At 42.4% G+C, this 11,324-nt stretch overlaps 1 pseudogene; it reads left to right on the top strand.

The window, feature by feature from the left end:
- Positions 1 to 382: 382 nt before the first annotated feature.
- Positions 383 to 7,976, top strand: LOC143655450 (14-3-3 protein beta/alpha pseudogene; annotated as a pseudogene).
- Positions 7,977 to 11,324: the final 3,348 nt, after the last annotated feature.

Genomic DNA, 11,324 nt, shown 5'->3' with positions numbered 1-11,324 from the left:
CCGTGCCGGAGCTGCGGGTTCGATTCCCGGTGCCTGCCCATGACCCCAGGATGTGGTTTATACCTTTAAAAGCCTGCACAAAATCAGGCTGGGGGCTGCAGTCTGGTACCCCAGCTGTGGGGACGGATGGCAGACGCCCGCCGGCTAATAAAGACTCCTAATTGGCTTGCAATTTGATATTGTGTGGTCTTTCTGTTGGTGGGCCGCACAACACGTGCAAACAATGTAGGGCTGGATGAGGCCAATTATTGCTTGTTCCGTTTCTTAAGTCCAGAAGATGAGTTAATTCTTCAAGGAAATGACCTTGAACTGTATCAAACTCTGTCACTTTGATTCAGCAAGCCACAACCGTTGAAAACAGCGTGTTAGGCTCCCGCTGCAGATGCCCAGCCCCGCAGCCGCCGCCGGAGGAGCGGGTTTGGGGAGGAGGCGGCCACCGCTCTCGGAGCTTCGCTCGTTGGCTCCGTTGCCTCCCGCAGCCCTCCACGGAGGGACCGTGGATAAAAGTGAGCAGGTACAGAAAGCCAAACTTGCCGGGCAGCCCGAGCGCTGTGATGATGTGACTGCAGCCGTGCAGCAGTCAGGGAACAGAGGCAGGAACTCTCTGATGAAGAGAGAAATCTGCTCTCTGTCGCCTCCGAGAACGTGGTAGGAGCCGCCGCTTTTCCTGGCGTGTCATCTCCAGCACTGAACAGAAAACCGAGAGGGGCGAGAAGCAGCAGCGGATGGGCACAGAGTACCGCGAGGAGAGAGAGGCAGAACTGCAGGGCATCTGCAGTGTTCTGGAGCTGTTGGACAAACATCTTATGCCCTGTGCTACACAACCAGAAAATAAGGTGTCCTACTTGACAATGAAAGGAGATTATTTTACATATCTTTCTGAGGTGGCATCTGGAGAGAGTAAGCAAACCATTGTGTCAAACTCCCAGCAGGCTTACCAGGAAGCATTTGAAATGCGTAAGATAGAAATGCAGCCTACACACCCAATTCGAGTTGGCCTGACACTTAATTCCTCAGGCAAGCTATGAGATTCTAAAAACTCCTGAAGAGGCCTGCAGCCTGGGGAAAACGGCATTTGATGAGGCAATTGCTGAATTGGATACACTGAATGAAGAGTCTTATAAAGACAGCACCCTGATCCTGCAATCAGAGAGAGAATCTGACTGTGGCTGTCAGAAAACCAGGGGCATGAAGGAGACGCTGGGGAGGGCAAGAACTAGTGTCTCTCGTGCTTGGTGATTTATTCAGTGTCACTCTCTACCCTCCGCATGTATCCCTTTGTGCGATTAAAAAAAAAGACTCATGCTCGACTTTTGATTTTTCACAGCCTCAGCCTAGCAAAAATGGTCCATGGAATAAACAGCTGGGATTTATATCTAAAACTCAGATGGGTCGCATAAATGCCACGGCATTCTGAAAGTTTTGATTTTGATTAGCATTGACAGGATTACCGTGTGTTTAATTTTTAAAAAAACTGAACACTGTGATTATGGGGTTTTGTAATTTAGCAGAACTCTCATTAGTAGAAAAAATAGACCTGAATTATGTATAACTTTTTGGAAAGTTTAATCTGATATCAAAATAGTCACTGAAATACAATTTTGTACAGTTGTACTGAAAGTTATAGAGATTACATTGTGACACTGGGACTTGGAGTGAGACACTGATCATTTGCCATTCAAGTTGAATAGTAATTCCCAGTAGTTCTGCCTGATGTTCAGGGGTGATAGACACTCGGCCAGTTTGGATGTTCTACTCAAAAGCTCATGACCACAGATGTTTACTGTGTCTTTCTCTGAGGAAACTTGAAACCTGAAATTGATATTCTTTGCGGCAGATAAGTGGGTTATCGGAAAGGTCCAGTGCTCATACTCACACATAACTAAGCCCCGTCTCCTACAGCAGCGTGCTACCAATTTGCAGCTTTGTGCTTCGGTAGTAGAATCTGTTGTCCTTGTAACCAGGCAACTAAAGAAAAATAAAGCCGTGCGTCTTAAAACGGTCTTATCTGTTTACTGGATAACATCTTCAAGAATATTCTGCAGAGAGTAGATTGCCTTTCACTTGAGGAGAACTCGAATCTTTTGGACTCTTCCTAGCTTGGGGCTTTAAAATTTTGAAATCTCAACATCCTTTCCCCCTGTCCTTTATGAAAACTGACTTTGGCTTTCTCTTCCCTCTCTGGATTTCTGTCCTCCTGCCTCCTTTTTTCTTTTGAAATTCTATCTTTGTCTTATGTTCACTGTTTAATACTGTATGAGCAGGGGTGGGGCCTGGAGGGGGTGAGAGAGGTTGGTGAGCAGCTGGTGGGTAAGCAGGCATCGCTGCACAAAGTGGCAAAGAGCTGCCAGCACCACAGCTCTGCTGCCTCCAGTTCTCAGCACGTTTGTTGTTCTTCAGTCATACCAAGATCTGAATAAAAAATGTAAGTTTAAACATCCACGATTTCTCCCTATAATGCAACTCCTAGCCTTGATAATGCTCTTTAGTACCTGTCACCAGATATCCCAAGTGCACTCTTTCAGCTAAGTTCTCAGGCACATTTAAACAAGACCCTGTAATGCAGGGATGTTTCACGAACACGGCAGTGGAGAGAGGCAGGAGTAGCCAGACCTGTTAGTCTCACAGTATCACCCCTCTACCTTTTAACATTCTGTGTAGCTGTACAGTCCATCTGTTTGCCCATCTGCGGAAATGAGAAAAGAAAAATCCGTGCACTGATTTAAAAAAAAAAAAAAAAGGAAAAAACAATTTAAAAAAAATCCCTCCTTTCTTGTCGAAAAAAACGTGCAGTTAATACTTGGCGCTTAATAAACACGGTAGTGAATGTGGACCTGAGCCTGTCTGTATATCTGGTAGCTCCTTCTTGCTTTGTTTTTCCTTACCAGTATTCTGCCTGACATTTGCTTTTGTGATGGTTATATCGCCTAGCAAGCACCCGTGATTGTGGAAATAGTATAGTAAAAAAAGAAAAGCCCCTTGTTATTGATGTACTTAGACTTGTGTGTGTCTTTTAAGCAGTTCTAGTTTCGCCTTACACGGAATAATCAGAAGTGTCAACATTCAAAAGTGAAATAAAAAATTTCATCAGTTGAACAACAAAAACAAAAACAATGTGTTAGTTTGGAAGCTGCCCAGAATGCAATATACCAGAACTGGAATGGCTTCTGAAAAGGGGAATTTAATAAGTTACAAGTTTACAGTTCTAAGCCTATAAACATGTCCAGCTAAGGCATCCAGGGAAAGATACTTTAATTCAAGGAAGGCCAATGGGTCAGAAACGCCTGTCGCTGGGTAGTCACATGCCTGGCATCTGCTGGGCTCTTGCTGCTGGGCTCTCATGCTTTCAGCCTCCGTTCCCTTCAGGGTCCCATCATGTTGCTTCTCCAGGGCTGGCCTTCGTCTCTTCCCTTGGCTCTCTCCAGTTTCTGGCTTGCTTAACATCTCATGGCAATGTCTGCTGGGCTCCAAGCATCTCCAAACGTCCGTATCTCTGTTCTCCACACGTCCACATCGGTGTCAGCTCTGCTCGGAAGTTTCTGTTGGCTCTGAGGTTTCTGTCGTTTCTATTGCTCTGAAGTTTCTCTCCAAAATGCTTCCTCTTTTAAAGGTTTCCAGTAAACTAATCAAGACCCATCTGGAATGGGTAGAGTCACATACATTCCACATGCAATATTGAATCAGGATTAAAAGAAACAGTTGCTCCCACAAGATTGGTTCAGGATTAAAACATGGCTTTTCTGGGGGTACATAATACTTTCAAACCGGCACAAACAAGGGTATCAGAACATTTTGGGATGGTATCTAATGTCTCTGAAAAAAGGAACAGTTCAGCAGGTTGATGGATAACATCTAAGAGTTGTCCAGGTATGGAAACCACAAGATGCCACACCTATTTGTGATATTTTAAAGATGTAATGAAAGTCATCTGTTGTTTTGAAAAAAACAACAACAATATGTGTTCAAATTACAACGAAAGGTAAAGAATGATATACACAATATTCAGGGCAGTGGTTACCTTTGAGAGAAGGGAACGGGATGGACTAGGAAGATCGTGCAGGGTTCTTTTTAACTTTTTTTGCTTTTAAAAGGGGGAATTTACTAAGTTGCAAGTTTACATCTCTAAGGCCATGAAAATGTTCCAGTTAAAGCAAGTCTATAAAAATGTCCAAATTAAGGCACCAACAAGAGGTTACCTTCATGCAAGAAAGGCCAATGAAGTTCAGGGTTTCTCTCTTAGCTGGAAAGGCACACGGTGAACATGGATACATCTGCTAGCTTTCTCTCCAGGCTTCTTGTTTCATGAAGCTTCCCCAAGGTGCTTTCCTTCTTCATCTCCAAAGTTCTCTGGCTGCCTGGGCTCTCGTGGTTCTCATGGCTCTAAACCTTTCTCCAAAATGCTTCCTCTTTTAAAGAATACCAGTAAACTGATCAAGGCCACCTCGAATAGGTGGAGTCACATCTCCCTCTAATCAGAGGTTAATACCCATGACTGGGTGTGACACATCTCCGTGGAGATAATCCAACCTACAATGCTGAAAAGGGAATAAAAGAAATGGCTACCTCCACAAGGTGGGTCAGGATTAAAACCTGGCTTTTCTAGGGTACATAATCCCTTCAGAGCAGCACACCTGGGTTGCCCTTTCTAGCCGCACCTCCCTGCTCAGCATCTGAGCCGTGCCGGGTTCTTATAAAGCAAAGGTGAGGTTGTCTTTCCTACACGAGGGGTGGATGCGAGGGGCTATTAAAAATACTCTTACTTTTTTATAAATTCCTTATAAATGTTCTTTTTATCTTTTAAATATTAAATAAGAACACGTTTTTAAACTGTCAGGAGTCTTGGCAGTTAGACACAAGGAGTACGGTAAGGAGGCATTTGGCTATGTCTCCTCTCTCCCACGCGCCAGGAGACAAAGCCCTCCCGTTCTGGGCAGAGAGCAGTCAGAGTAGTTGGAGGCCTGCTCCGCTCGCCTCTGCAAGCTGGGTGGTGGAGTGCGAGGAGGGAGGGGCGTGTCTCAGGCTTTGCCACCTTTATTGCATGTGCAAAACTGGTCTGCAGATGCAGCATGAGATAGGGAGCTCACCCACTGCCACCCACCTACTGCCGAGTGCCTTGGCAGCCACGCGCCTGACAAATAACATCTTTAATATCCAGGAGGAAATGAATTCCCCTGCGTGATTCGCCTGTCTGGCCTCGGGTCTCACTCAGACAGTCAGTTTGTCTGGCAGAGCTGCCTCCTGTGTGAGGAGAGGGGGAACAATTGCTCTGCTACTCAGTTTTTCATCACATCTAAGGAACACCAGGAAGCACCTGGTGTCACTCAGGCTTCCTTCCTCTCCTCAACTTGGACAGTGGCCTCTGTGCATTAGAGCTGGGCTGGGGGGGGCGGGGGATGTGGCCTTGCATTGGGCCTCAGCCTCCCCGTCCTGGAGGAGTGAGCAGTCCGGTGGGGCAGACAGACTAGAAAGCAAATCATCAGAGATCCAAGTGTAAGGAGAGGAAGGAGCCTTGTGAGCCGAGGAAGATGAAAAGATTAATTCTACCAGGGTGGTGGTCAGTGAAGATTTTCCAGAGGAAATGAGTTTTTATTCCCTTCAAAGTAAAGTTAATATTTTTTCTTATCATAAGCAATACATGTTATTACATAAAAATGAGAAAATGTGGAAAAAGGATATTTTAAAACATTCTTTTCTCAATCCCGAGACAATCATAGTTATTGCATTGGTTTATCTCAAGAGGTCCACATTGAACTGAAACTTAGAAAGTGAGTAGGAGACACTGAAGCTTTGAATGACCAGCAAGAACTGGCACAAACATCTTTCTCAAAGCTCCAGAAAATAGTTAAAGGACTGTGGTCACAGGGCCAGCACTGAAAGAAGAAAAGGCCTCTTAAAAGTGGTAGGATCTCGTGGCACCCTGGCTGCGCCCCCCTCCACCTCCCACAGCTCTGAGTGGAGCTGGTTTGTGCCCCCACTGCAGTCCCTGGACCCAGTCCCAGAGCAGCTCTCGTGCACATGCTGAGGGCATGTATGTCTGGCCCAGTCTCTCCAGTGGGGGCCTGAGGGATGGAACCAATACATTTGTCACAGGCTCGCTGTCCCTGCGTGTAGAAGGCAGTTCACACAGCTGGGTGGCTGTGGGGCATGCAGTGCAGTGCCCAGACCATAAGGAGGCTGTTTCTTAGGGAAGAGGAACATTTATATCTGTGTAACTGAGGGGAATTTTTAGGGCCACATGCATGTGCCCAAGGCAAGATACACGCGCAGAAATTTCAGGGAGGCCCCTATGCTTTAACCTGGAGCTCTTCTCTAAACTCGTTGAATGGAAAAGCTCTGGAGGAGAGCTCTTGCACAGGTCAGTCCATACAGACTGGGAAAGATCTTATTTATTTATTTATTTATTTTTATTAGCTCCTGGCATTCAAGGAAAGCTCTGTCACAACACTAGCTGGATATAACGTTAGGGAACAGAGGCCTCAGTCTAAATTCTAGAGGTAACATATTAAAATGTCCAAAATGTCCAGGTTTCCAACAAGAGATTATAAAACACGCAAAGAAACAGGAAGTGATGGCCCAGGCAACAGAGAAAATTAAAGCATTAGAAACCATCAATAAAGAGGACTGGATGCAGGAATTACAGACAAAGACTTTAAAGCAATGGCCCTAAATATACTCAAAAAGTTAAAGGAAAACACAGACAAAGAACTAAAGGAAATCAGGAAAACAATAGCTGAACACCAAGAGAATATAAATAGAGAGAAGAAAATTATGAAAATGATCCAAACAGAGCTGAAGACCACAATAAGAGAAATTAAAAATTCTCTAGAGGGGTTCAACAGCAGATTGGAACTGGCAGAAAAAATAATCAGTGAATTTGAAGATTAGACCATTGAAATCATCCAGTCGTCAGGGCAGAAGGAAGAAAGAATGAAGAAATGTAAGCAGACCCTGCAGAGCCCGTGGGACACTATCAGCATGCCAGTAATTGCATTGTAGGAATCCCAGAGAGGGAAGAAAGAGAGAAAGGAACAAAGAGACTTTTCAAAGAAATAATGGCTGAAAGCTTCCCAAATTTCACAAAATATTTGAATATTCACACCTAAGATGCTCGATGAATGCCAAACAGGTTAAACCCAAATAGAACTACACCACAGCATCTTATAATCAAAATGTCGAATGCCAATGATAAAGAAAGAATTCTGAAACCATCAAGAAAGAAGGAAAATGCCATGTACAAGGGAGCTTCAGTGATATGAAATGCTGATTTCTCGTCAGAAACCATGGAGGCAAGAGGCAGTGGAAAGACATATTTAAAGTGATGAAGGCAAAAAACTGCCAACCAAAAAATCTATATTTGGTAAAACTGTCTTTCAAAAATTAAGGAAAGATTAAGACATTCCCAGATAAGCAAAAGCTGAAGGAATTTGTCACTACAGGCTGGCCACACAGAGAGTTCTGTAGGTTGAAAAGAAAGGACACTAGACAATAGTTCAAAGCTACATGAAGAAATAAGGATCTCTGGAAAGGGTAAGGACACGGGTACATACAAATGTCCCTACTACTGGATTTATTTTATTTTTTTATTTCTTGAGTGGGCAGGCGCCGGGAATCCAACCAGGGTCTCCACATGGCAGGTGGGAACTCCGCCTGGTGAGCCACCATGGCCTCCCCTATTGGATTTTTTTTGTATATAACGCCACTTTTTATTCCCTACAGAATCTAAAAGGCAAATGCATAAAATGTAATGATAAATCAGTGGTTTTGGACTCATGATATACAAACATGGAATTTGTGACAAGAACGGCATAAAAGTTGGGGGTGGGAAGAGGATAGGAACACAGTTTGTGTATAGCATTGAAGTTAATTTGGCATTAAGGAAATGAGAGTGTTACGGTTTTATGATGTTCAATTTAAGCCCCGTGGTAAATAAAATGAAATACCAGAGAATAGGCAGGTTTATGGAGACAGAAACTGAGTGCAGGTTGCCAAGGGAGGGGGAGGGGAGTGGGGAGTGAGCACCGGGTGGGTGTGGGGTTTCTCTGGGGGAGATGGGTGAGCTTTAGTGATGGGAGGTAGTGAGTGAGCCTCAGCATTGCGCGCCTTACCCCACTGAATGGCACGCTTGGGTGTGGTCGAAGTGGAAAGTTTGTGTTATATATTGCTTTCCGCAATTAAAAGAAGAATGAACAAGGACATAAGGAAAATTATGCAATACGTGATCCTGGACAGGATCTATTAATGGGGGAAAAAGTGCATTTTGGGGACATACGAAGACATTGGAATATAGAGTATAAGCTTTGTATTCACGTTGTTTTTTGAATTTGATAAGTTAATTTCCCCATTCTTAAAAAATGTACATGGAAGTGTTAAGTGTTCAGGGAGCATGATGTATACAATTATATCATGTATTCTGAAGATGGACTGATAAATAATAGAGAGATGGATAGATAGATGGATCAAGAGGTGGAAGGGTGACAGAATGATACAGCAAATGGGGAAGGTGTTAAATTGATGGCTCTGGGTATTTGGAGGAACAGGATTACGTTGGAGTACTCTGTGTGGGGTTTGCATTATTTTCAAAATGTCCTGTAAATTTGAAAGTCTTCCAAATAAAAATTAAAGAAAACCTTAACCAAAACCTATTTCTAGCCATAAACATAAGCACACCCTAACCCTAACCTTCCCACTAACCCTAAACACAACCCCAACCCTAACTCTACTCCTAACAACAACCCTAACCCTAAACCTATATGCAGTCCTAACCCTAACCTAACCTAACCTAACCCTAGTCTAACCATAACCCTCCGAACAACCCTTCCCCTGACTGAGCATAACCACCAGCACTCTACACTGGGCATAATTCTAACCCTAACCCTCATTCTAAACCAAACCAAACCCCAGCGCTGTCCACACCACTAACCGCAACCTACAGGAACCCTCACAGCCCGAACCTCACTGCAGGCTGACACAAGCCTGAACCCTAACCCCAACCCGGACAGCAGGCCCCGTAACCACCCAAACCCTAACCCTAATTTAACACATAATTTTAATTCTAAGTTTAAGTGTATATAAATGCTAACATATACTTAATGGTACTAAGTTAGTGTTTAATATTTAGAATCTAAGAACTTTGCTATCTGATTTTGTTCGTTTTTTCCATGTTGCCTTAATTTAAAATTATTTATGAAACTTACTATGCAGACACAGGTTTCACAATGATTATATGGATACTTTATTTAAATATGCCCATGGTTAAGCTAACTAAGATATCCATTTTGGTGGTTCTAAGGGTATTGTTTGTTTTCTTAAATAAAAATAAAAAAATAAAAAAATAAATGCTAACATAACCCTAACGCTAACCCTAAACCTAGTTCTAGCACTAACCCTAACCACCACACTAACCCTAGCAAAATCCCTAACCCTAACACTGATACTAAATAACCATGAAAAAACAAAAATTAAGGGTGGGCCATGGTGGCTCCGTGGCAGAGTTCTCACCTGCCATGCCAGAGACCCAGGTTCAATTCCTGCTGTCTGCCCATGTGAGAAAAAAAAAAAGAATAAAGATTTTTAAATGGGAGGTACTGGTTCTATTCCTTAAACTATAGGGTAGGTACCCCAGTGCTTTAAAATTATTCTTTATAAAATACATTAAATATACCCTTACATGTGTAACTATCTCAGAATTAAAAGGTCAATAAATATAACACCTAGTAAAGGATTACATTTTGACTGTTACTGATCTAGATTTTAACACTGTCAAATAAAAAACAGATCTGGACTTGGTAAAGACAGACTTTATTTGAAAGGATTATCAGAAAGTGGGGAAAGGGGCTCTTACAAGAGCGAGAATGCTGCGATCACAGGGCCCACAGCTGACTCAGGAGTAAAAAGGGCCTTTATTTTATGGAGAGGAAAGAACCGGTTGTAGGGAAGTGGGCTGAAAGGTTGGCGTGATAGGATAGAAGAGCTGTAAATATTTTATGCTGAGTCATCTATTTTCTGGGAGCAGCTCTTGAAATTCAAGGGTCTGGAGGAAGGACAGAAATTTAACAAATGTTAACAAGCATTTTGTTGGGATTGATCATGGGGACAAGCAGGGCCGCTAATCATTTATGAGGCAAAGAATGGGAACGTGGAGAGTCTGTGCCTGGCCTTGTCCTGGGTAAACAAGAGGGGGCGCCCGTGAGTTTTACATCAATCACGTGGGGAAGGATGGTTCTCTGCACTGAGCCATTTTCCAGAATTCAGAGGGTGGGGTGATTCCTTAACCTTCACTGTTTTCCAGGATGATAGGGCGCAGGTAAAATTTTAAAATTTCAACAATGTTAAATTTTTAAAGAAATGCTGATAATAAAATTGGAATCATAGTCCATAAAATCATAGCCTTTTTAGTTTGTGAAATCATCAAAAAAAATGCATAAAATCACAAGAGAAAAATGGAGATATAAAAGAATCTATGGGTCACGTGGTGGGCATGGAAATACTGATGAATACAGAGTTAAAATCAAATGAAACAAACAACAAATAAAATAAATAAAACAAAAAACCTAAAGGGTATATGAGCCAGTTTAAGCCATCAGAGAGTAACTCAAATTTCAGCCTCACCCGAATGTTTAAGAAAAAACAATTATTAACAGAAAAACAAGAATAAAAGATTCCATTTACATTCTGGAAATGGAAAAACAGTTTATGATCTTGTCTCTGCTTAATGTAATAATGGCAATATAAGGGCTTATGATTTTTTTTTTTTTGAGGTGGGGGTGCACGGTCTGGGAATTGAACCCAGGTCTCCTGCATGAAAGGCAAGCATTCTACAAGGCTTATGATTTTTTAGTACAGGGGTATGACCATATATAATTTGAGGTGTTTGTTATTTTTTAATTAGAGATGTTGTGGGTTTACAGAACACTCATGCATAATATCCAGGGTTCCCATATGCTACCCTATTATTAACACCTTGCATTGGTGTGGAACATTTGTAACAATTGATGAAAGCACATTTTTATAATTGTCCTATTAACTATAGTTCATGCTTTAAATTAGGAGTCACTCTTAGTGCTGTGCAGTTCCTTGGATTTTTAAAAAAATTTATTCTAGTACTGTATATACAACCTAACACTTCCTCTTTTGACCACACTCAGATATGTTTCCGTGTTAATTACATTCGCAATGTCATGCTACCATTACCACTATCCATTACCAAAACATTTCCATCATTCCATATCGAAACTCTGTACAGTATAAGCCTTAACTACCTGTTCCCTATTTGAGTATTTTTGGTTGTGGTTTGTTTTCTTTCAGTGGTGTTAAGGTTTTTAAAA

This window comes from Tamandua tetradactyla, chromosome 14 (genome assembly GCF_023851605.1).
Source record: "Tamandua tetradactyla isolate mTamTet1 chromosome 14, mTamTet1.pri, whole genome shotgun sequence".
Classification (NCBI taxonomy): domain Eukaryota; kingdom Metazoa; phylum Chordata; class Mammalia; order Pilosa; family Myrmecophagidae; genus Tamandua; species Tamandua tetradactyla.
This window is presented reverse-complemented; position numbering and strand designations above follow the sequence as displayed.